General features: G+C 54.1%; 1 protein-coding gene and 2 long non-coding RNA genes across 26 annotated transcripts in view; 2 read left to right on the top strand and 1 right to left on the bottom strand.

Moving 5' to 3' along the window:
* Nucleotides 1-2076: 2076 nt before the first annotated feature.
* LOC133244989 (uncharacterized) lies at nucleotides 2077-9213 on the bottom strand. Of its 2 annotated transcripts, XR_009735581.1 has the most exons (4): nucleotides 8762-9212; nucleotides 6047-6183; nucleotides 3915-4487; nucleotides 2077-2470 (listed from the first exon to the last, which is right to left on the bottom strand). It is a non-coding gene; the product is annotated as an uncharacterized LOC133244989 (long non-coding RNA). The 2 variants fall into 2 exon arrangements; XR_009735580.1 differs by having other exon boundaries at nucleotides 6047-9213.
* Nucleotides 9214-9224: 11 nt separating this feature from the next.
* On the top strand, nucleotides 9225-13110 carry LOC133244988 (uncharacterized). Its single transcript, XR_009735579.1, has 3 exons — nucleotides 9225-9538; nucleotides 12487-12643; nucleotides 12981-13110. It is a non-coding gene; the product is annotated as an uncharacterized LOC133244988 (long non-coding RNA).
* Nucleotides 13111-14604: 1494 nt separating this feature from the next.
* Nucleotides 14605-21721, top strand: part of KIF1A (kinesin family member 1A) — an 87054-nt gene continuing 79937 nt past the window's right edge. For 18 of the 23 annotated variants that reach the window (XM_061412895.1, XM_061412894.1, XM_061412893.1 and 15 more), the window contains exon 1: nucleotides 14606-14715. The gene's annotated coding sequence lies outside the window, so the exon portion shown is untranslated. Of the gene's footprint in view, nucleotides 14716-21721 lie in introns of all 23 variants that reach the window. The other 5 variants (XM_061412874.1, XM_061412876.1, XM_061412873.1 and 2 more) reach the window with 1 other exon arrangement.

Raw genomic sequence — 21721 nt, 5'->3', positions numbered from 1 at the left:
CTCCTGAAAAACAGATGAGCAAGGGACCGATCCCCAAACTCCTTCCTCCAAGGGCAGCCTCTCCTCTGCCAAGATCTAAGAAAAGATCTCATTTCAGCCACTTTGCTGCCAATTTTGTTTCTGCGATGTCATCTTCTGACCTCCAGGCGGGAGGAAACCCTCTGTGAGCCACAATTTCTCAGGCTGAAGCCCCTCTGCTGGAGACACCCACGCCCTGTCGACCATCCACAGGGTCGTCTGCACCAAAGGGGTCCCGGATGATTGATGGATTCTCTAGAAAAATAACAAGCACACCTTTATATGGAGAGAAACACAAATTCAAGGGTAAAAAAAACAGACAGGAAGATACCAAGAGCAAAAAGCGTGGAGATGAAGGACCTCTGAGTGCAGACAGTCTGGGAACTTAACTGAAGGGGCCGGTAGAAGTGCCTAATTAGAGCAGGGGCTGCTGGGAGCCAGTGTGGAGCGCGAACGGACCACTGGATGCCACTGGCAGAAGGTCGTCTGGACGAGCTCGGGGACGTGCTGGCGGTGACCGCTGCGGCCGCGGAGCCGATAGAGGAAGTGGTATAGGATGGTATAAACCATACTTCAGCGGGACAGAAGCCGCTGCAGACGCAGCCGCCCAAAGCGTGGCTCTCAGCCTGGTTGCACCCGGGAGTCAGCTGGGCGAGCCTGTCAACCGGCCTGGGGCGGACACCTTCACAGCCACCCTGATTCAGTCAGCTCTGTGGGTCTCGGGCCAGCTCCTGGGGGCTCTAAATGCAGACATGGGTGAGGTCCACGATCATAGAATATTGCAACAAAGTGTCAAACGTCACCAGAGCCACACCCTGTGGGTCACACCAGCCAGGGCTCAGTGAGAACTCACTGCGGCTGGCTCAAGCAGAAAGGGGTGTATCGCGGGGTGCTGGTCACTGTTCCTGACCATCAGGACCTTCTCAAATTTCCAGGAGTGACCCAAAGCCATGTCGCTGACCTGGGCCACCAGGAAGGCCACCAACCATGGCAGTCTCTGCCTTCAAAGCCCTTGGGAGCCCACAGGGTTGGCAGAACTTATATCACAGCAAGCGTTACACTGCTGGGCTCCCCTGGTGGCTCAGACGGTAAAGAATCTGCCTGCAATGCCGGAGATGAGGGTTCGATCCCTGAGTCAGGAAGATCCCCTGGAGAAGAAAATGGCAACCCATTCCTGTATTCTTGCCTGGAAATTTCCATGAACAGAGGAGCCTGGTGGGCTACAGTCCAGGGGGTCGCAGAGCCGGACACGACCTGGCGACTAAGCAGCAGCGATATTATGGAAACACAGTCACATCTTTTGTGTATGTTATAAGCCTTTCCTCCTGGTCAAATCTTTTTTAAAATTTAACTCTGACTGTCGCTAATTTTGTGACATTCAAGCTCTAGGTTTTGAGGTGGCCCCATCTGTCAGGTCTTCCTTCTATGGTTTGTGGAAAGGTCTTCCGTAGCCCAAGGAGATGAAAAATAGCATTTGTATTTTTCTGTGGGACAAAAATAACCAGAAGTTGTTGCTCTTATTTTAGGTTTTGAGTCCATCTGGGATTTTGTGTATATGTAAAGGGAGGAAGACACCTTATTTTTTTCTCCCCCAAATAGATCCTTTTACTCAACAAACATGGCTCAGAAAATAGACTGACTTTTCCCTATTTGTTTGAAGTGTGACCTTATCACAAACTAAATTCATTTGTATCTGTTTTGTTTCATTTATCATCTGTCCGTTGTTTGATTTATCTTTTGCCAGAATTGAATTATTATCATTATCATAGCTTTGAAGTTGAGTTCCCATAAGGTAGATCAATTTCCCTTAGCATTTTTACTTCTGCTTGTTTCAATTTTTTCTTGCTGTTCACTCTTATTGATTTTGCCTAGATTAACTTGAGGATGAATTTACCTTCCTAAAATACTCCTATGATTTTTATAGAAATTACATTAAATTTATAATACTCAGTCTTTCCTTTCAGGAAAGTATTCTATCTTTCAATTACTCATATAAATTCAGTATCTTCAATAACCTTGTTTGTTTGTTTTTTTTAAATAAAGAGCTTGTCCACTTACTTTGTTCTTAGGAACTGATAAGTTTTTGTTGCTCTTGTGACTGGAACCTGTTTTCCATTACATGTTAATGTTTTTAAATGTTTTGAGAGGCTTCAAAACCCTTGTGCCCACCACTAGATTTAACAAATGTTAACATTTTCCTCCTTTTGCTTCAGCTCCTGTTTTTTAAAGTAATAAAATGTACTGATGCCTACAGTAATCAAGAAAGCATGGTACTGGAAAAAAGAAAAGACCAATTAATCAATGCAACACAACAGAGTGTCTAAACATGGACCCAAAACACATGGCCAGTGGTTTCTGTCGAGGGCCAGTGTGGCTGGCCAGGGAGAAGAAGGCTCAGTGCGTGTTGCTCGGACCACTGGACGTCATTTCAGGTTGCATCATGAACCTAAAGCTAAAAGCAAAAACAACAAACAGGTAAAAGTTAGAAGCAAACCCAGGAGGAAACATTCACAGACTTCATAGACTGACCACACACACAGAGAGAAAGAGAGCTTCAGAAAGACTCGACACTCCTCATCAAAAACATCATCACAGAAATAAAGAGGCCAAATCACAAACTGGTGGAAAATATCCGAGGTGCACACGGTTGACAAATGACTTGCATCCGTGTTACATAAAGAATCCTGCAACTTAATAATAGAGAAATATCCAACTGTTTTTTAATGGGTAAAGACTTGAACCAACTTCTCGCTCACACACACGAACATATACAAGTGGTCAAAAAACACATGAAAAGTGCTGATCATTAGTCATCAGGGGACTATCAAGGAAGATAGGATGGCTAAAATGAAAAAGGCTGACACTACCAAATGTCGGCAAGGTTGTGAACCTCCTACACTTCTGATGGCAGTGAAAAATTGTACTGCAGTTTCTTGGAAAGTATATATATATGTATATCTACACACAGATTTTTTTTTCTACGACTCAGCACTTCCCCTTTAGTTTCAAGAGAAACTAAAAATATATATGTCCTCTCCAAAGCCTTGTACAAGAATGTTCAAGCTTTATTAATACTAGTCAGAGACTAGAAACCCAGATGTTCGTCAGCAGGACTCTGGCAAACCAATTTCCGCATAGCTGCGGAAGGGATCCCTGCTCAACAGTGACAAGGGAGAGCCTGCTGATGTCTTAACAGCGTGGGGGAAGCTCAGAAGTACTGTGCTGGAACCATCCAGACATGGAAGCGTAGGATTCCATTTACTGAGATTCTCGAATCAGCAAAGGAACCTCTGACACTAGATATCAGCTCTGAGGTCGCGTCTGGGGCGGAGAATGGACTACGGAGGGACACGTGAGAACCTTTGGAAGTGGCAGGAAGGGGCCTGGCTTTCTGCGTATTTGTCGAAACCAACCAGCACACATCTGAGCATTCGCTGTGTGTAAATTCACACCTCATTAATGACCAAAGCCATGAATATCTCACAGACAGTCGAAGCTTCTAATGACCCTTCCCTAACCCCATTCTCCTTCCTCCCTCCCCAGAGGAACTCAACTCCAAGGTCAGTAGAACTAAATGCATGCCTCCATAATTTTACTACGCCTGCATGGATGGCAAACAACAGGTAAAAGTCTCGTGTAGACGCATGCACTTGGGGAACACTGGCCGTTTGCCTCTTTGACCCGGCGTGTTTGGGGGTTGATCCAGCAACTGTGTGCAGATCTGGCCTCCTCACCCTGCCTGGTAGGACTTACCACAGCACACTTCACTTACCCACCCGTCCACGGGTGCACTCAGGGGCTGCTCATTTTGGGGTGTCAAGCAGTTCCGTGATGATCGCCCTGGTGTGTGTCCTCTGGCCTTGTGCTGGGGTCACACCCTGAGTGTCATCACTCACCTTCCGAGCCGCAGCCCCGGAGCAGGGCGGCAGGCGGGCTGGCCCCCTGGGGCCGCGCAGATGGTGCTCGTAGATCTGAAGGCCGTGGGTGCTGTCGTTACTGCCGTGACTGTGACTGTTGGTTGGGCACCTTTTCCAGCGCGTCTGTGTCTGCTGGTCACCCGCCTTTCTCCCCGAGAATCCTTCTCAGCACTGCGCTCGCTCACATTCACAGCTGGAACTTTTTCTGGTCGATTTGCCATTTGGCCACCTTACTAAATTCCTTGTTTTCCTAAATTTTCTAAGTAGTGAAAATACCTCATCTGAAAAGTGTAACTTTCTTATTTTCCACACTTAGGTCTGACACTCGTTCCCTCTTGTCTTCACATGGAATAGAAGAATCATAATCATGCTGAACTTAAACAGCAATACCATGCATCCTTGTTTGATTTTTAACCTTTTTGGAAATATGTTGAGTTGTTCCTCCCAATATTCATTTATTCAGCCATTCATCAAATATTCTTTGGCCTGTGCTTCATGCCAGGCGCTGCTCTTGATTCTGGGTGAACAGCCATGAACAAGGCAAACGAAATCCTCGACCATGGAAGAGAGGAAGTAAACAATAAATAAAACAAACAATTGCAATATAGAGTAGAACTGTACGTGACTTTGTTCTGTATTTTCCAAGTCTCCTGTAAACGTGTTATCATATTTTCATAATTTAAAAAAGAAAAAATAAAATAAATAAAGCAAGTTCAGGGACGTGTAAATATCACATTGAAAATAGAGTAGGGTACCATGTTTGAGGTGCTTCCCAGGTGGCCCAGTGGCAGAGAATCTGCCTGCTAATCCTGGAGATGCAGGAGACATGGGTTCAATCCCTGGGTTGGGGAGATCCCCAGGAGTAGGAAATGGCAGCCCACTCCAGTATTCTTGCCTGGGGAATCCTGTGGACAGAGGAGCCCGGTGGGCTAACAGTCCATGGGGTCACAGAGAGGTGGGTGCGGCTGAATGAGTGAGCGCGCACACACGGTGTCTGAGAGTTATGAAGGCTGTGTTTGATGTTAAGATTTGATTTATTTCTTTTTGAGGTTAGGAAGATTCGTGCTATTGTGAGTTTAAGAATGTATATCAGGAGTAACTGTTGAATTTTATCAAATCTATTTTTAGCATTGATCAATATAACATGATTTTTCCTATTGTATACTATTAACGCAATGAATTTCACTGTAAGATTTCTGAATATTGAACCATCGTTTCATTCTTGGAACAAATTCCACATGGTCAAGACAACGGTACTTTCAACGCCACCTAAGATTTCTGCACTGGCATTAGAAAGCGGTGTCGTCTTTAGTCTCCCTTTCCTGCTGCCGTTGCTGTCGATCTCAGGACTGTGTCACCTCCAGAGAACAAGCCAGGGAAGGTGCCCTGTTTGTTTCTGCTTTAGATCATTATAAATAACACGTATGATGTTCCTGGAGGAGCTGGCAGGACTTGCCCCTGCAACAGTCCCTGACGCCCGAGCCCGTGTGAGGGAAGTCAGGCCTTTTACTGCGTCTGACCTCCCCCCGCGTGATGGACCATGCAGGGCTTCTCTCCCTGTGCCTCAGGCCGCTCTGGCTGCTGTAACAGGGCGCCGCAGGCCGCGGGCTTGTAAACAGCAGGCATTTACTTCTCACGGTTCTGGAGGCTAGACGTCCACGGCCAAAGTGCCAGTAGATCTGGCGTCTGGGGAGGTCTGTCTCCAGTTCATAGACACCCGAGCACTCCTGTGTCCTCACGTGCTGGGAGGTGGCAGGCCCCCGGGGGTCTCTTTTCTAAGGCACTAACCCCCTTTGTGAGGGCTCCACCCTCTGGCCCCAGTCACTTGCCCAAGGCCCCACCTCCTAATACCACCGCATGCGGTGGTTACAATTTCAACATATGAACTTGTTGGGGCATAAGCATCCAGCCTGTGATGCCTTATGAGAAAGTCTTGGTGGGTAATATTTTCTTAGAAACCTATCAATTTTATTTAGATTTTCACTTTTTATATAAATGTTGCATTTTAAACATTTTTTCTGTAGTTATATTTTCTTCTCATTTTCAAAGAACCAATCATTTTTTTCTTTCTAAAAATTATTTATTTTCTATTTCATAACATCAGGTTTTACCTTAACTTCTTTCTTGTACTCTCTGTTGAATTTTGTTGTCGTTACTCATTATCTGGGCTTCCCCGGTGACTCAGTGGTAAACAAATTCACCTGCAGTGCAGGAGGTGCAGCGTTGATCCCTGGGTTGGGAAGATCTCCTGGAGAAGGAAACAGTAACCCACGCTAGCATTCTGGCCTGGAGAACTCCATGGACAGAGGATCCTGGCGGGCTACAGTCTGTGGGGTCACAGAGTCGGACACAACTGAGCGACCAAGCACAGCACAGCACAGCTTGGGTTGGTGAGGGTTCCAGCAGGAAACTTCTGGGGTAGCTGTAGACAGTTCACGAAGGGCTATTTATTCTGGTGGGGGGCAGGGCTAAGCACCCCCTGAGGGAGGGAGCCCCAGGAGTCAGTGGCGCTGGGTGTCTTTGCCCGGCCTGGGGGGCACAAGGAGGTTCCACACCAGAACCTGGCGAGGGAATCAGAGTCCTCGGCACAGGTGGCAGCCTGTGTCCACATGGGGGTTCTGAAAAGGAGACGCTAGGGAGACCTGCCGCCATGCAGCCCACCCTCTCCTCCTGCCCTTCCACCTCCTGCGGGACCTTCCCACTGGCTGGAACCAAAGCAGAGCCCAGAGCTGTCAGCCTCCAGGGACAGAGTGGGGACACAGGGGTTCAGGGTGCCCTGTACTCCCCTGGACATTGCCACGGCAGCCCTTCCCACTTGGCAGAAAGTTCCTGAGGATGGCTCTGTCTTCTCTAAGGCTGCAAAGTTGCCCTGGGCAGGACAGTCTCTCTCCGCCCTCGCCAGCGTCTAGCGGCAGGCGGGACACCCTCCTCATCTGAACCCGAGTACCGGCTCTAGCCCCCAGCCCCTCCCTGGCTTTAGGAGCAGGCTGACAGAATTCCTGCCGTGCCACTGGGGAGTCCCAGCCTTCCTACCCCTGACCTGCGGTGGGCAGCAGGAAACCCTGATGAGCAGCCCTCCTAACGAGTAACATGTCCAGGACACAGAGAAGGATCCCCTTCCTGTGCCCTCGCCCCCAAAGCCCAGACATAGCTCAGAGCCTGTGGGGTCTTTGCAGATGCACAGAGGAGGGGAAACGGTGGAGGGGCCAGAGAGGGGTGCTGGGGGTTTTGACTGACCTTTAAAAGGTCAGCATTTCCTCCTGCTCTGGGTCACGGAGGGAGCGACCAACAGCAGCTGGCCTGTGGACGTGGTCCCCCACAATGGACTCTGGCCCAGCCCAGCCGCCCGGCTGCCAGCTGCTGCAGGCCAGACACTGAGTCAGCAGCTTGCCTCCAGCGCCCCACGCACAGCGCCCACAGAGCTGTCCACACGCAGGGCAGGTCCCCCCGGGCCTCTCAAGCCTGAAGCCTGGGGGCCTCGCCTGCCTCCTCTCCCACAGGCTGCCGGTCCCCCAGCTCTGCTCCAGGTTCAAGATCTGGGACTCAGTACTGCTTCTCTCTTGCAGGTCAGTTCCCTTCTTCATAAAGTCTGACAACACCGAGCCTTCCTCCCCGTGATCTGTAGCGACACGGGGCTGAGGATGCAGGGTGCAGGTGCCTTCCTGCAGATTCAGACTCCTGGGCTGCACCCCAGCCCTGCCCCAGTTCCCGGGGAGGCGCTCGTGGGTCCAGCTAAGCAGAGCCTCCATTAACAATGCAGGGCATGCGCGGTCACCCTGAGCCTGCTTCCTCCCACCCGCTCAGGGGCTGCCTGGCCCCAGAGAAGCTACTGGAGTCATGGAAAGTGTTCAGTCAGGGTTCTGGCTCAGGCTGACCACAGGCACCTGGAACCCTCAGGGCCTTTCCAAGTATCTCAGCCTCAGTTTCTTCATCTGCAAAGTGGGGTTGACAATTGTGCCTCCCTGTGCAGAGGGACCTGTGTGTAAGGAGCTCAGACGTTCACAGATATTTGAAAAGACGCACTTTGCAAGTTCTGCATCATGACACAAAGGTTGGCGGGGCCCAGGTCACTTGCACCCGGAGCGGTGTCGGAACGTGGGCCTGAGACTCTGCCTGGCTGCCACTCTGTGTCTGTGTGTGCTCAGCCTCGGGCCACCCTGGGCTCAGCCTGCTGCAGAGTCTAGCCCTGGGACTGTAGTCTCCAGCCAGTTCTGGACTCTAGCCCCTGCCTGTGCTGAGTATGACAGGGTCTCTGCTGGGCCTCTCCCAGCACCCAGGCCAGTGGCCAGTGTCTGGTCTCTACCCCATCCCAGCAGCCCCTCGGGTCATGCAGGAGTCCTGTCTGCACCGTCGCTGAAGTCCCTGGGTGGTGGCACGGGTGTTGCCACCAGCCTGGGGGATCTGTTGTGTTCTCCTGCCTGGGATGCACCAGACAGCCTGGTTCTCAGACAGTTTACACACCTGAGTGTGGACACACTGGCTTTGCTCTTCCCTGAACCCCAAGGAGGGCAATGGGTCCACTTTAAACACAACCACATGAGACCCTCTGAGGATGAAGCAAGAGAGAGCTCGGAGGGGGGAGATGTTCCAGCCCGGGGTGGGGTGGGGGAAGGCGGAAGGCTGTGTGGAGGGGCTTCCAGATGGGACTCTGGAGGATGGGAAGGCTGCAGAAACTGGAGAGAGAGCATGACTTCGGGTGGGCCCTGGTGGAGCGGGGCAGAGGCCTCCAGGGGCTAAATGGGGGACAGGTGGGCTTCCACCAGATAGGAGCACTCTGTGGACACAGGATGCACTAACTAGATCGGGGAAACTGACGCACAGGTCACCTTGGGGCCTGGACACGCTGCAGCCAATGTTGGGACGAAAACGGTCCTGGCTGGACTGGCAGGATCCTGCCTGGACACCAGCATTTTGACTTGGAGCAAGTCTTTCCCTTTCTGGCCTCAGTTTCCCCTCACCAACTCTATGGACATGAGTTTGAGTAAGCTCCGGGAGTTGGTGATGGACAGGGAGGCCTGGCGTGCTGCAGTCCATGGAGTCACAAAGAGTCGGACACGACTGAGCGACTGAACTGAACCGAAAGTGCCGCTAAGGGCCTTGCGGCGTTGGATCTGGAACCCCACCGCGAGGCAGCTGGAGCCCACAGAGCACCGCGCGAACTGGCCTCACGTCCGCGTCTGGCTCGGTACCCCGAGGGCCCTCTCGTCTCAGGAGCAACAGCATCTGTGTCTGCGGGGATGAACACTCGGCTCCCGGTGCCAGGCCGGACACGCCCCACCGTTGCTGTGGCAACCGCGTTCCCCTGCGGCACGCCAAGCCCGGAACTCTGCCGCGGGGGGGTTGCCAAGGCAACCAGACTGCACCTCCAATGGGCGGGCCTCCATTGAGCAGGGCCTCCAGTGGGGCGGGGTCTCGAGGGCCTGGGTCGTAAAACCAGCAGATGCTCTGTGGTCCTCGCGGGGCAGAGGGCTTGGGTAGACGAGGCCGGGGATAAGACAGCGCAGCAGTTCACATTCCACGTGTCCTCTCAGACTCTTCCAGGCCTCCCACCTGGCTCCATAGCCGCGCATCCCCCACCCACCCCGACTGTGGCTTCTTTTCAGGTGACTTGTCTTTTGACTCCGTCATTTCACTTATTCATTGTCTCTGGTTTCTGCAGATTGGGTCTTCTTTTTCCTACTTGGGATCATACTGATTCCTCACTAAGCACTTCTATCTACAATTCTGGAAAAGTCTAAGCCAGTACTTCTGCAAATATTGTTTCAATACTCTATTCTTCCTTCTGAAAGTTCAGGGATCCTTCTCAAGCACAGGGCACAGGCTCCACCTAGCTCCCTGCTTCCCCAACCCCACTACCGACCCTTGGCTTTTCTGCTGAGCCATGACTTGGCCTAGATTTTGGTTGCCCGCCAGGCAGGAGCCCTGGCCCAACCCTTTTCTTCCCAACTTTGCTCAGAGGACTCAAGCAGGTTCACGCCCCAAGGATGACCCGTGTTGGACAGTCGTTCATCCTGCCCACAGAGCTCCTTCGGCTGGACCCCTTATCCACCTGACTCCCCTGGTCCCCTCTGCACCCGCATGTTGCTGTCCAGACCTTACCATCCCCACCCCTGGAGCAGCTCCCTTTGGTGTAGCCACCACCACGGTTTGTAGTTCCCTTTTGGTTTGTGATGCCTGGGGTGTTTTTCTCTCCTCTTTGCAAGGACTTAGTTTGTGTCTTTTGAATTTTGTGATATATTTTTTCTACAACATTCTTATGAGGCTAAACCACTTAAAATTACTATTTTTCATAGTCAAAACTAGTTGAGCATCAGCAGTTTTATATGACTTAACGAGTATTTGGATGGACTGGAGTCTTTTTGTCTCTCAGCCTTATGGAAGTCTACAGCTTTGATAAGATTTTTAAAACTTAAACAATTTAATGTAGTAGTTATTAGTATTGCGAATGGTACCCCAAAAAGTGAAAAATGAAAATGGGTCTTAATGTCTACTCTTAAGTTCAGTGCCATTAACCTACAAAAATATACCTGAATATGATGAGAGCATTCAAACTACATATACAGGAATATATACATGAATGTATCCTTGGCTTCCCTCCCCAACAGTAGCCTCCACCATGGCAAACACGGCTAACAGTTTCTTATGATTGGTGGGGTATGTTATGCACACTCTCCTGTGCTCCTTTTACATAATTTAACAAACATCTTGCTGATCTTTCCACATCAGCGCATAACTTTTAAGACTCGTTCTTTTCAGTAGCACCAGAGAAATCTCTCCTGTTCACCCTGATGCATTTAGCCAGTGCCCATGGGTGAACCCCTTGCTTATCTTGTTTCTTGGGGCAAATTTTCATATGTAGATACCGTGGGCAAATTTCTAGCCATGGGATTGCTGAATCAAGGAGAGGGGCGCCTTAAATGCAGACACATTCGGGGAAATCAAATAGCTGATGCCAACCACGGCCAAGTGCGGAGAGCTCACCTCCCCACACGTGTCACCCAACATTCACCTTTTGTACAGTGTGCTAGGTCAGAAAAAATAGTGCACTGTTTTGACCTGCATTTCTTTAAGTAGGACTCTCTTCGCTTATTGAGCAATTTTCTTTCTGCAGTGTCCCTCCACCCCCTCATAGTTCCTGGCCATTTCTCTGGTGGTTACTTACAATTTTTGTTATTAGTTTACATAAGCTTTTTACTCCTTTAGGAAGTTCCTTTCGTCATCATATGTTTTGAAATGTTTTTCCAGGGTGGGGTTGGTCTCTTGGCTTTGTTTATGATGTTTGGGCCATGTAGATGTTTTTTTTTTTTTTTAATTATTGTTTTTATCAGTTGATGCTTAATTTTTATGTAGTCCTTCTGTCTTCTTTGGGGCAATCAGCTTATGTATCCTGATTTCTGTGCACCGAGATGCTGAGTGCATCCATTCACAATGCATTCTAGTCTCCTAAAATGTCATTGTTACAGATAAATGTTTACCTCATTGGAATTTATCTTGATGTTGTGTCAAGGGGGATCCAACTTTATATATTTCCCATATTATCCTACACTAGTTATAAAAATCATCTATTTTCTTCAAATTTTTTGAAATGATGCCTTTATCATAAACTTTTGATCTGTTTCCTTTAATACTGTCATCTTTTTAGATGACATGATATGTTTCAGAATTTCACGATATGTTTAAGACCTAATTGGGCAAATCCTCTTCACTCTTTTTCTTTCTAACAAACTTCCCCACTAGTCTTTCACGTTTGCTTCTTCTTTAACTTGCTGCTGCTGCTGAGTCGCTTCAGTCGTGTCCGACTCTGTGCGACCCCATAGATGGCAGCCCACCAGACTCCCCTGTCCCTGGGATTCTCCAGGCAAGAACACTGGACTGAGATTGCAACAAATGTGTAGCTTTAATTTAGAAAAACTGACCTGCCCTCTTAGCACAGTAGGCAGCGCAGCAGTCTCATAATTTAGGGAAAACTGGACCTTAAACAATGTAATTCTTCCTTTCCAAGAGTATATAATGCTTTTCCATTAATTGCTCTCTTTTCATGAATTTTCAGAGTTTTCCTGTATACTTTCTCTATGAACAGGAAGCCTGCACATTTCCTGTTATTTCCCGGCATTTTCCCTCCCTTAATACTGTTGTGATTGGATTCCTCCACTATAAGCTCTAACTGGTTCTGGTCTGTTTTTATGGAAACTGTTGTCTTCTTGGTGATAACTTTTCTTACCTTCCCATTAACATACTGCTTCCCATAGCTCTTCACTCATCCCTGAAATTTTCTTAGTAGAGAATTACATCATCTGCAAATATTGATAATTTTGTTTCTCTTTTGCTTCAATGTTTTAACCTTTTTTCCTCCTTTATAATTGCATTGGCTGATACTTCTAAATAAACCAGAGACAACATCCCTCTTTAAATGGGAATTCTTTTGCTGCTTCACCATTACAGCTACTGTTGGTACTGGGCTTGCTGTGTGCCCAGCCCCGGACCCAGCACTGCACACACGAATCCTCACCACTGCCTTTTGAGGTTGGCATTGTTCTTATCCCACCTGCAGGAGAGGTGACAGACCCAGGTGCTGGTGAACTTGCCTGGAGTCAGACAGCTGATGAAGAATGAAGCCAGACACTAATTCTGGCTAGTCTCTTGTCCTCCAAGACCCTGAAGGGCTGCTTTTGCTCGAGTGAAAGAAGAAGGCATCTTTTCCCCAAAGGGTATAATTACTTGCTTTTTAACCAAAAAGTGGGTGGCCCTTTGGTCAAAAGCCTTTCAATATCTACTAAAATAATCCTATTTCTTTTTATCCTTTGACTTACTAGAATGGTAGATTATACTGATGGAGTCCTTAATACTGAACCATCCTTGCATTCCAGAAAATTCATTCAAGGTGTGGGATCACTTTACTGTTATTTAGATCGCAAGCTGTGTGTGGCTCCCAGTCTCTGAGGGTGGCCTCCTTTCCACAATGCAATGAGGTGACAGCAAGGAAGTTTGTTATGCTGTGGACATTTCTGTTACACGGGTCTGATCATTTTCAAAACCTGTCTGCAGGAAGGAAGAAGAGCAGCAACCTCCAGCCAGAAACAGGGAGACTCCTTGACCTTCATTCTGAACCTGTCAAGTTTACCTGGTGCAGCCAAATAAATAAATATTTTAAAAAGAAATATTCAGATCTGAAGAAAATGAAAACATTGCTCATCCAGATTTTGTGAGGCCCAGCTGAGGCAGCGCTGCAGGAGGAATTCTGTGGCTTTAAAAAGGTCAGAAATTTAGAAGGGTTACAAAGTTATGGTTTAAAGGTTCAAAGCAGTAGATATAAGAATATTCTAAAATTGCAGTGAAATGGATTAATTCCTAGAAACATGCCAGATTTAGCTCAAGAAATAGAGCACTTGACCAGAGGGATAAGTATGAAACACAGGGAGTGATGAAAGATTCACCTCCTTGGGGCCCACGTAGTTCTGCCGTTTCCACCAAAAATTTGGAAGAACAATAATTCCTCTTTTATGTAGGTATTCCAGGAAACAGAGGCTCTCTGGGACTCTGGAGAGTAGGGTGGTTGTATGTGCCTGCGCCCTTGCCACTTTCAAGGCCCAGGCCCCACGGACGCTGCACGCGGAGGTGAAGCATCTCCTTCAGACGCCGGGTGGGGATTAAATGGTTAACGGAGCAAACCCTTAGGGTAGCGCCTGGCACCTGCTGGACGCCGCAGAGGCTTGGCCCTGGGGAGGAAGGGTGCAGGCGCCAGGGGCTGCGTGGGAAGGGGCGGCATGACGTCACCGCAGTTCCGGTGGGTGAGCTGGCCGGAGGCTTTGTCAAAAATGCCCAGCGGTGGGGCTGTGGATGGAGGCCGGTGGCAGGCAGAGATGCCAGTCCGTCCCTGGTGACCTGCTTTCCGGCTGGGGGGCTGACGAAGGCTGGGGTTTGCGGCTGTGGACGGAGGGCCGCCAGTGACTTGGTCTCAACGAGCTGAGCTGGAGAAACAGGGTGTGGGGACGGGGGCGTGGGGGCCAGAGGATGGTGGGGGTCTCCCCCCGAGGCATGCCGGGAGGAGAGGCGGCAGGCCCGCTGGCCGGCCGGTTGCATCATCCCCGCGCTGAGGGCTGTCTGCGATGCTCTGGCCGAACGCCAGGCGCGATCGAAAAACCCACCTGTTACACCTCGGAGTCCGTGTCCCCACACCCATTACACCCCCACGCCCCCTCCCCGAGAGAGGAGCCCACCCGAGTTTGTCTCTCCTCGTCGACGCGTTTGTCCTGCCAGCATCGCGGGTGGGGCAGGTAGGGATTTAGTGGTTTCACGCGAAAGGGCTCCGAGCTGGGGAGGGCCAGGCGCGCGGGGCACGCTGGCAAATGCAGGTGGATGGTCGCGGGGCCTCGGGGTTGCCCCGTGAGCTGGGGTTGCGCTAGAGGAGGGGGCGGCGCGTCCCGGCTGCGCTGCCCGGCCCCCACCTCCCCACCAGGGCGCCGCCCGTCAGCGGTGATGTCACACCCAGGCCCCAGCCCCCTCCGGCCCCAGCCCCCTCCGGCCCCGCGGCGGCCGCGACGCCCGTCCCTCTCCCCGCGCGACAAACCAGCTGGCGGCTGGGGCTCTGGCGCCGCGCGCAGCCAACCAGCGCGGCGGGAGGGGCGCGGGGCGGGCCGGGCCGGGGGCCCGCAGCCGTCACGCGGTGCCGCCGTCAGAGCGCCCAGCGCAGCCGGGGAGCAGCAGCGGCTCTGCGCTCGCTCGGGACCCGCGCCCCTGCCGGTGCTCATGCCGCGCGACCGCCACCAGTGACGCCGGAGAGGTAGGGCCGCGGCTCGCCAGGCTTCCAGGGCCGCATCCCGCACCTGCGCCCAGCGCCCCGGCGGGGAGCTCGCGCCCGGAGCCCTCGGCGCGGCCCCTTCCCTTCCCCGACCCTCCCCCGTCCCTGCGGAGAACAATGGGGCAAATTCAGGAGTGTCCGCCCTTCTTGCGCAGCGAGGCACGGCCCTCTGGAGAGGCCCTTTGGTTGCGGCTTCGGCTGCAGGGGGACGCTGGTCTGGCGCGGGCGGGGTCGCTGCGGGGAGGGCGCAGGCAGCATCTCGATAAACCCTCTCCGCTTCCCAGATCTTCCACTCGCCCGGGCTGGAGCCGACACCCGGGAAGCGGCCCGGGCTGGGACGGCACCGGCGGGGGAGGGGAGGGATGGAGCAAAGGGGAGAGAGGCGGAAGGGGCACCCGGGAGGGGGCGCGGCTGGCGCGGCCCGGCCGGAGGGAGGGTGTCCCGGGCGGCGGGGCGCAGGCAGGGGCCCTGGTCCCCGGGGTTGGGGAGGGCGGATGCTGGAGCGGAGAGCAAAACGGGCGGGCAAGCGGGCGGGCGGGGGCTGCGGCGGGAGGGCTGGCCGCCGGCTTGGTGCGCGCCGCCGGGAGTGCCCAGCGCTCAGTCCAGGTCGCGTCCTCCTCCCAAGAGACCCCTTCTCCCTTCCAGAAAGGCTCACGGTTTGGGAGGGCACGCCTGCGGACACGGCTTGCATCCACGCAGCCGGCGCCCCAGTAACAGGTGTGGCCCGGCCGCAGGAGGGGAGGGGGCTGCGGGACCGCGACGTCTCGGCTGGAGGCGCTCCCGGACGCCGGGGCTCGGGTGACAGGGGCGCCGCCGCGCAGCCCTTTTGGCTCGTCCTTTAAGCTGCCTCCTTCCCTAGCTCTCCGGCCAACCCAGCAGGCATCTCTCGCGCTCGGGGAGGGGCCCGGACAGCATCCCGGTGGGGAGGGAGGGTCAGCCGTCTGCCAGGCGCTGGGTGGGCGGGGGACCGCGGGCCGCAGGGCGGGGAGGGGGAGGGAAGGAGGGAATGCCGAGTCATGGGGCCCGCCGGGCGCGGGCGCGATGCGCGCCCACGTTCCCGGGGATGGGGGCTCTCCCGCCGAGATCCGCGGACCCCACCCCAGGCGGCCGCCCCTCCCGGGGATGCCAACGTTGCTGGGGTAGAAGACCGTAGGGCAAAGGGCTGGCTGGCCCCGGCGGCTGCGGTGAGGCGGTGGTGCGGGGAGGCCAGTGTGCGCAGGGCCGTCTGCGTCCTAACCCCGGGGAGTCGCCCCGCGCGCTTCTGCAGCACCGCCGCCTCCGCCTCCCTCCTCCCCCGCCCCCCGCTCTCGGACTGTAAGGGGGGCCTTTGCCGAGACGCGTGCCCATCTCCCTGAGCGAGCCGCTGGGGTCTGGAGTGGGGGCGGGGGCCGTACCTGCGGCGGCCATTTTGCAGGTGTGGTTGGCCACCCGCCCCGGCTGAGGCCGCGGGGCTCGGGGGTCAGGAGTGAGGCGGGGGCGGCGCCTGCAGCGTCTGCAGTGTAGGGTGGAGGATGCTGCGGGCTGGGTCAGGTCTCAGGTTTGCACTCGACTGCGGTCAAGGCTCAGGAACCTTCTGGGCTGACCGTTGCAAAGAGGCCACTGACTGGGAGATGCAGTGAACGGGGACAGTCTGCTTCCCGGGCTGTGAAAGCTGCTGAGGGGGCCGGGTCCCAGCCAGGGCGGGGACTCGGAGCTCATCCCGTGCTGGGCCTGGAGCTGAGGGCGGCGGAGGGCTGTCCGCGGGGTGTGCTCCACAGGGAGACTGAGCGTCCGGCGTGGAGTCAGGGTCCTGAGGAGGGCTTGCGGCTGCCCGCCACGGGCGTGCCCCTCCTGCGTGTCCTCCCACAGACCGCCCTCCTGCGACCTCCCGCGGGGCCGGCCACACACAGCCAGGTGGAGGCTGGTGTGCAGCAAGCTGGGAGTCACACCGGACACACCGGGCCGAGGGGCCCCAGCCACCAGCCTTGGCCCCCTTTAGTCCCTGGGTGTCGCCGCTGCTGACCCAGGGCTGACCGCATCCTTTGGAAGCAGAGCAGGGAAGTGGGCCCTGCAGAGGTGGGATGGGGTTGGGGGAGGGACCAAGAATGGGGGGACAGACCTGAGTGGGAGGTGGAGATGGGGGTGCCCAGCCTCAGGAGCAGGTCCCTTCAGCTCAAATAGCCAGCCAAGGTGGGTGAGCAGGGCGCGGGTCCTGCTGCCAGGGGGCTGGGAACCCCACCCTGGCCTTTAGTTCTTCAGGCCTGAGACCCTTCCGAGCCTGGAGGGGCCTGGGCCGCCTCCCCTGGGATGGAGAGCGGTTGGCTGGGGTCACCCCCGTGCCCAGTCCCGGGTGCTCCCCAGAGCGCTCTACACTCAGTATTAGACCGAAAGGCCCGGGCTCCCCACGCCTGCCCCGTGTGCCTCCTGCACCGTCTCCCCCCGCCCCCGCCCCACAGCCAGGCGCCCCTCTGAGAACTCTGAGGGCCATGCCCTCCCCCAAGCTCTCCTCAGCTGGGGTGCCCAGGGACACGGGCAGGCCGCTGGGCTGTACCCTTCGCTGAGGGGACCCTTCCCACCTGGCGCCACCCGCAGAGGCAGCCCAGGGTTGGGGGGAGGGCGAGATGGCAGATAGGGCGACTGGCAGACCCGTGCTTCCTGCGCCACCTGCTCGAGCAGGTTTGCGTTTGAACTCCGGAGCACCGCCAGGACCCTGGCTTCTGGTCCAGCGGTGACCCCAAGCTCCCCCAGCGCCCCCGGTTTAGCGCCTCCGGGCCCCGGTGAGGGGGCCGCGGTGTTGGAGATGTTGGAGGGGGGAGGACACACTCAAGGTCAGCGGTCAGCGGAGCCCGAGCCTCCTGAGCCCTCTGCGTTTCCGCCAGCCCCCCTGCGGGCTTTGGCTCCCCACCCACACCACCCAAGCTGGCTCCCCACCCCTGCCCGGCCCCTTGGCAGTCCGGTAGGTGCCACCGGACGGAGCGGGACACACCGTCCGCTCCTCTCTATCCCTGGGATTTACTCTGCTAATCCCGGCTCAGCTCTGGGCCGAGCCCCGCCCCGCCCGGCCCCGGCCACTCCACGCCCCGCCCCCGGCCGCCTCACGCCCCGCCCACACAGGGCGCCGGTGGGCGGGCGGCGGCCCTGCTGCTCCTACGGTCAGGGCTGCTGGGGGTCTGTGCGGTGGTGGGAGACGTCGGGCCGTGCGCCCGGCCGGTCACTCTGCTCCCCGTCGCGCTTGGGCAGACTGGAGGGCTACCCGGAGACACAGTCACTTTCACACGCTCACACGCTCACGTTCTCGCACACAAACACCCCTCACACATACACGCTCAGACGTACACACACAGTCTCGCACTCACACACACACACACTGTCTTCCACACACCCACATTCTCTCTCACACAAACACCCCCTCACACACACACACTCACACACACTCTCTTCCACACTCACATACACACACACTCCCCCCCACACACATTCTTTCTCACAGAAACACCCCCTCACACGTACACATTCACACACACACACACACCTCCTCTCACACACACTGTGACACACACCCCTCACACATACATACTTGCGTGCACACACCCTCTCTCACACACACTCACACACACATCCTCACACACGCTCGCACACACAGACTGCAGCCCGTACCTGCTTGTTCCTCCCCGGTCCTCGTCCTCCCCGGGAGCCTCCACACCCACCCCGGGAGGGCGGCAGCTCCAGGCTGAGTGGTGATGTGGGGCCAGGCAGGGGTCCGGGCGGAGCAGAGCACAGCTCTCCCTAGTGTCTGAGTGCATCTGCTTTGTCCTCCCCTCCCCCAGCTTCCCAGTCACTCCCTGTCTTCTGCTGAGTGCCCTCTTTCCTGGCATCCTCGCCCGGAAGCCGCCTCCTTGCTGCTGCTCTCTGCATCCCCTGGAGCTCCCTGTTTGATGGGCCCGAGAGCGGCTGCTTCCTTGGCTTCCTGTGTTGCTTTTGCTGGAGCACATCCTTGTGTGACTGCCTGAAAAGGGTGGTGAGTCCTTGGCTGCTCGAGAGCATCTTCGCTCTGTCCTCACACTGGGTTGCTGCTCCGTCTGGGGCCCTCCTTGTCAGTAACTCATGCTGAAGGCTTTGTCATCGTCACCAGCACCAGGTGCTCAAGAGAAGTCTTTGTCAGCAACTCGACTTCCCTCCCTGGATCTCTTAGCGTCCTCTCTTCATCTGTGGATTCCCGACCAGCCGCGTGGACGGGTTCCGTGTGGGCTTTTGTGTGTATCGGTGTTCAGCAGGGCCTTCCAACGGAAGACAGGCTTTATTCTCCTGTCTGTGCACATTTCTCCCCTTTCCTTTTTCCTGTTTTCTTCCTTGGATTCATGCGTTGGTCTTCGGTGTTCTGGTGTTTTCTCTCATTCTGTCTCTTTTATGTCCTATTTTCTGGACAATTTTTGGACTTCATTTTGGAGTTCTCTGGGGGAATTTTGTGTTTCAGCATCTACAGTTTATCACTAAGAGCACCATCTGCCTTGTCTCTGTGAGCTCCCGTTTCATAGCACCCTGTTCTTGTTTTGAAAATGCAGTGTGTTCTCGAAACATTCTGATAAGTTTAGAGAGGTTTGTTGCTTGTTGAGTTGTTTTCTCTTTCTCACAGGGCCTGTTTTCTGCTGCATTATTTTATGCTGAAGCTGTTACTCCCCTCATGCACGTGGTGGGCCTTGGTCCACTCATCTTAGGGGCCCTGCTGGGGAGTGGATGTGTTCCCCCGTCTTGCCAGGAGAGTGGGGGTGCCGCCAGCAGGTCTGCTTTAGGTGAAGGGATGGCAGCTGCGAGCCAGGCTGTGCCCCCGGTGCCAGAATCTGGAGGGCCGCACCCACACAGAGGAGCCGTGCTTCCTGGGTGTTTTCTCCCATTTCTGCAGAGAACCTGCTGCTGTTCGCCCCAAGTGTTGGTGGCCATGGGCCTCTGGGGGTGGGGGCGTGGAGGGGGTGAGAGTGTCCCCACTGCTGTGGAGGTTCTGCAGGCAGACTTGCACCCAGGGCCCCTCTTCAGCCTCATTCCCCACTCCTGCCCCCCACTGGGCCCATGAGCCCTGAGAGCCGCACTGCTGTGCCACAGAGGCCCACGCCCCTAATCCTCACGGGGTCGGGGAGGAGGAGGGCCTGTCCTAGCCACCCTGCAGACGGGCCCACAGAGGCAGGCAGGGCTCTGTCCCCAGTGCTGACATGCTGGGGCTTCACACCGAGGCCTCAGCGTCAGTCGGTTGGACCCCTGGCCTGGGGCGTCCCCACCATCCTGAATTCAGTGTCAGCGTTCTCGGAGCGCCGTTGTTTCCCCTGCTCTCAGCAGTGTGCCAGGGCGTGAGGCTCTGTGGGCTGACCTCACCGTACACATTTGTCTGCTCCTCTCTGAATCGAGTTGTCGGATTCCCCAGGACGCTTCATCCACTTTCACATCTGGACAGCGCTCCTGTGTGACTGAGCGGTCTCCGGTCCGGGGACAGTTAGGTGTCTCCGTTCCCTCCGTCTTGCCTCCTGGGCTCATGTACAGCATCTCCAGTTGTGCAGCTGCTGGCCACAGGGTCTGCGGCCTTACTAGAAATTGCCCTGTTGTTCTGAAAGTGGTTGAACCAACAAACTTTTCCCCCATGATCCCTAAGTTCCTGTTGTTCTATCCTCACAACAGCTGAGGTTGCAGACATTTTAATGCTGACCTGATGGATGTGGTTTTAAACAACACTTTCTTAATTACTGTTGTGGTTGAGTATCATGTCCTTTAAGGCAAAATAAGTATCTTGCCTGTTCATATCTTTTTGCCCATTTTTTCCTTTTGTGTCTCTTTGACTTTGTCTGTTCTCTGCATGTTCTGCTCGTGAGTCCTTGTTGATCGTGTGGCTGGGTGGGTGGACTTCTCTTCTCCTTTTAATAGTATTTTGATGCCTGGACTTTTCCATTTGGCATCTTTCATGGGCTTCGAAATCCTTCTTAAAGGTGAGCATGGAGAGAACACGTTTTGTTTTCTTCCGAAACTGTGTTTTCACATTTAGATCTTCAGTCCACGTGGCCTCTGTTTGGGGATGAAGGGGGATCTCACAGTGTATTTTTCCACATGACTGGCCAGTTGTGTTAGTCTGTCCAGGCTGCTGTAACAGAACAGCAGCACGGACTGGGGGCTTACAAACCGCAGAAGCTACTTTCTCACAGTTTTGAGGCTGGGAGTCCAGGATCCAGGCACCAGCGCGGTCAGGGTCCAGCGTGGCCAGGTTCTGGGGAGAGCCCTCTTCTGGGCTGCAGATGGCTGACTCTGTGTCTCCACAGGGCTGAGAGCAGAGACAGGAAGCAAGTCCCCTTGGAGCTTTCTAAAGGCACGAGGCTCCCAAGTGCCCCGCCTCCTAACGCTGTCACACTGGAGGGTAGGGTTTCGACATAGGACTTTTGGGGGACACAGGCATTCAGTCCATGACACCAGTTTTCTCAGCGCCCCTTTCTCTTCTCATCAGTCTGCAGAGCCTCCTTTCTGATGTTAGAAGGCTGTGTGTGCCGGCCTGTTTCTGGTGTCCCTTCTGTTACAATTGTGGTGACTTACTTGTCCCAACCACCTTGTGTTAATTACTTCAGTTTTATATTAAGCCTTGTTATCAGACATGCTCTCTACCTTCTGTGTTTCTTCAAGCTTGTTACTGGTATTGGTAGTATCTTACTATTTAGAAATTCTTAGAAGCAATCTGTCCAGTTTCACACACACACAAAAACCCACCTAATTTTGTTTGAAGTTACATCTGAATGTTTTGATTCATTTGGGTGAAAATACACATTTTTAAGATACTGAAATTTCTTTTTTAAGAACAGATTATGGTTCTTCATTTATTTAGATTTTCTGTACTATGTGATGTGTCCTTTGTTACATTTATTCCCATAGACGTACTTAGTACTTGCGCTTTTTCTTTAAATGGTACCTTAAAAGATACTTTTAAAACTCTTTGTCTGTAGTGCATACCAACATGATTGGTTCCTAGCAATTTTGCTGACCC

This window comes from Bos javanicus, chromosome 3 (genome assembly GCF_032452875.1).
Source record: "Bos javanicus breed banteng chromosome 3, ARS-OSU_banteng_1.0, whole genome shotgun sequence".
NCBI lineage: Eukaryota > Metazoa > Chordata > Mammalia > Artiodactyla > Bovidae > Bos > Bos javanicus.
The sequence above is the reverse complement of the archived record's forward strand: the minus strand, read 5'-3'. Positions and strand labels throughout refer to the sequence as shown.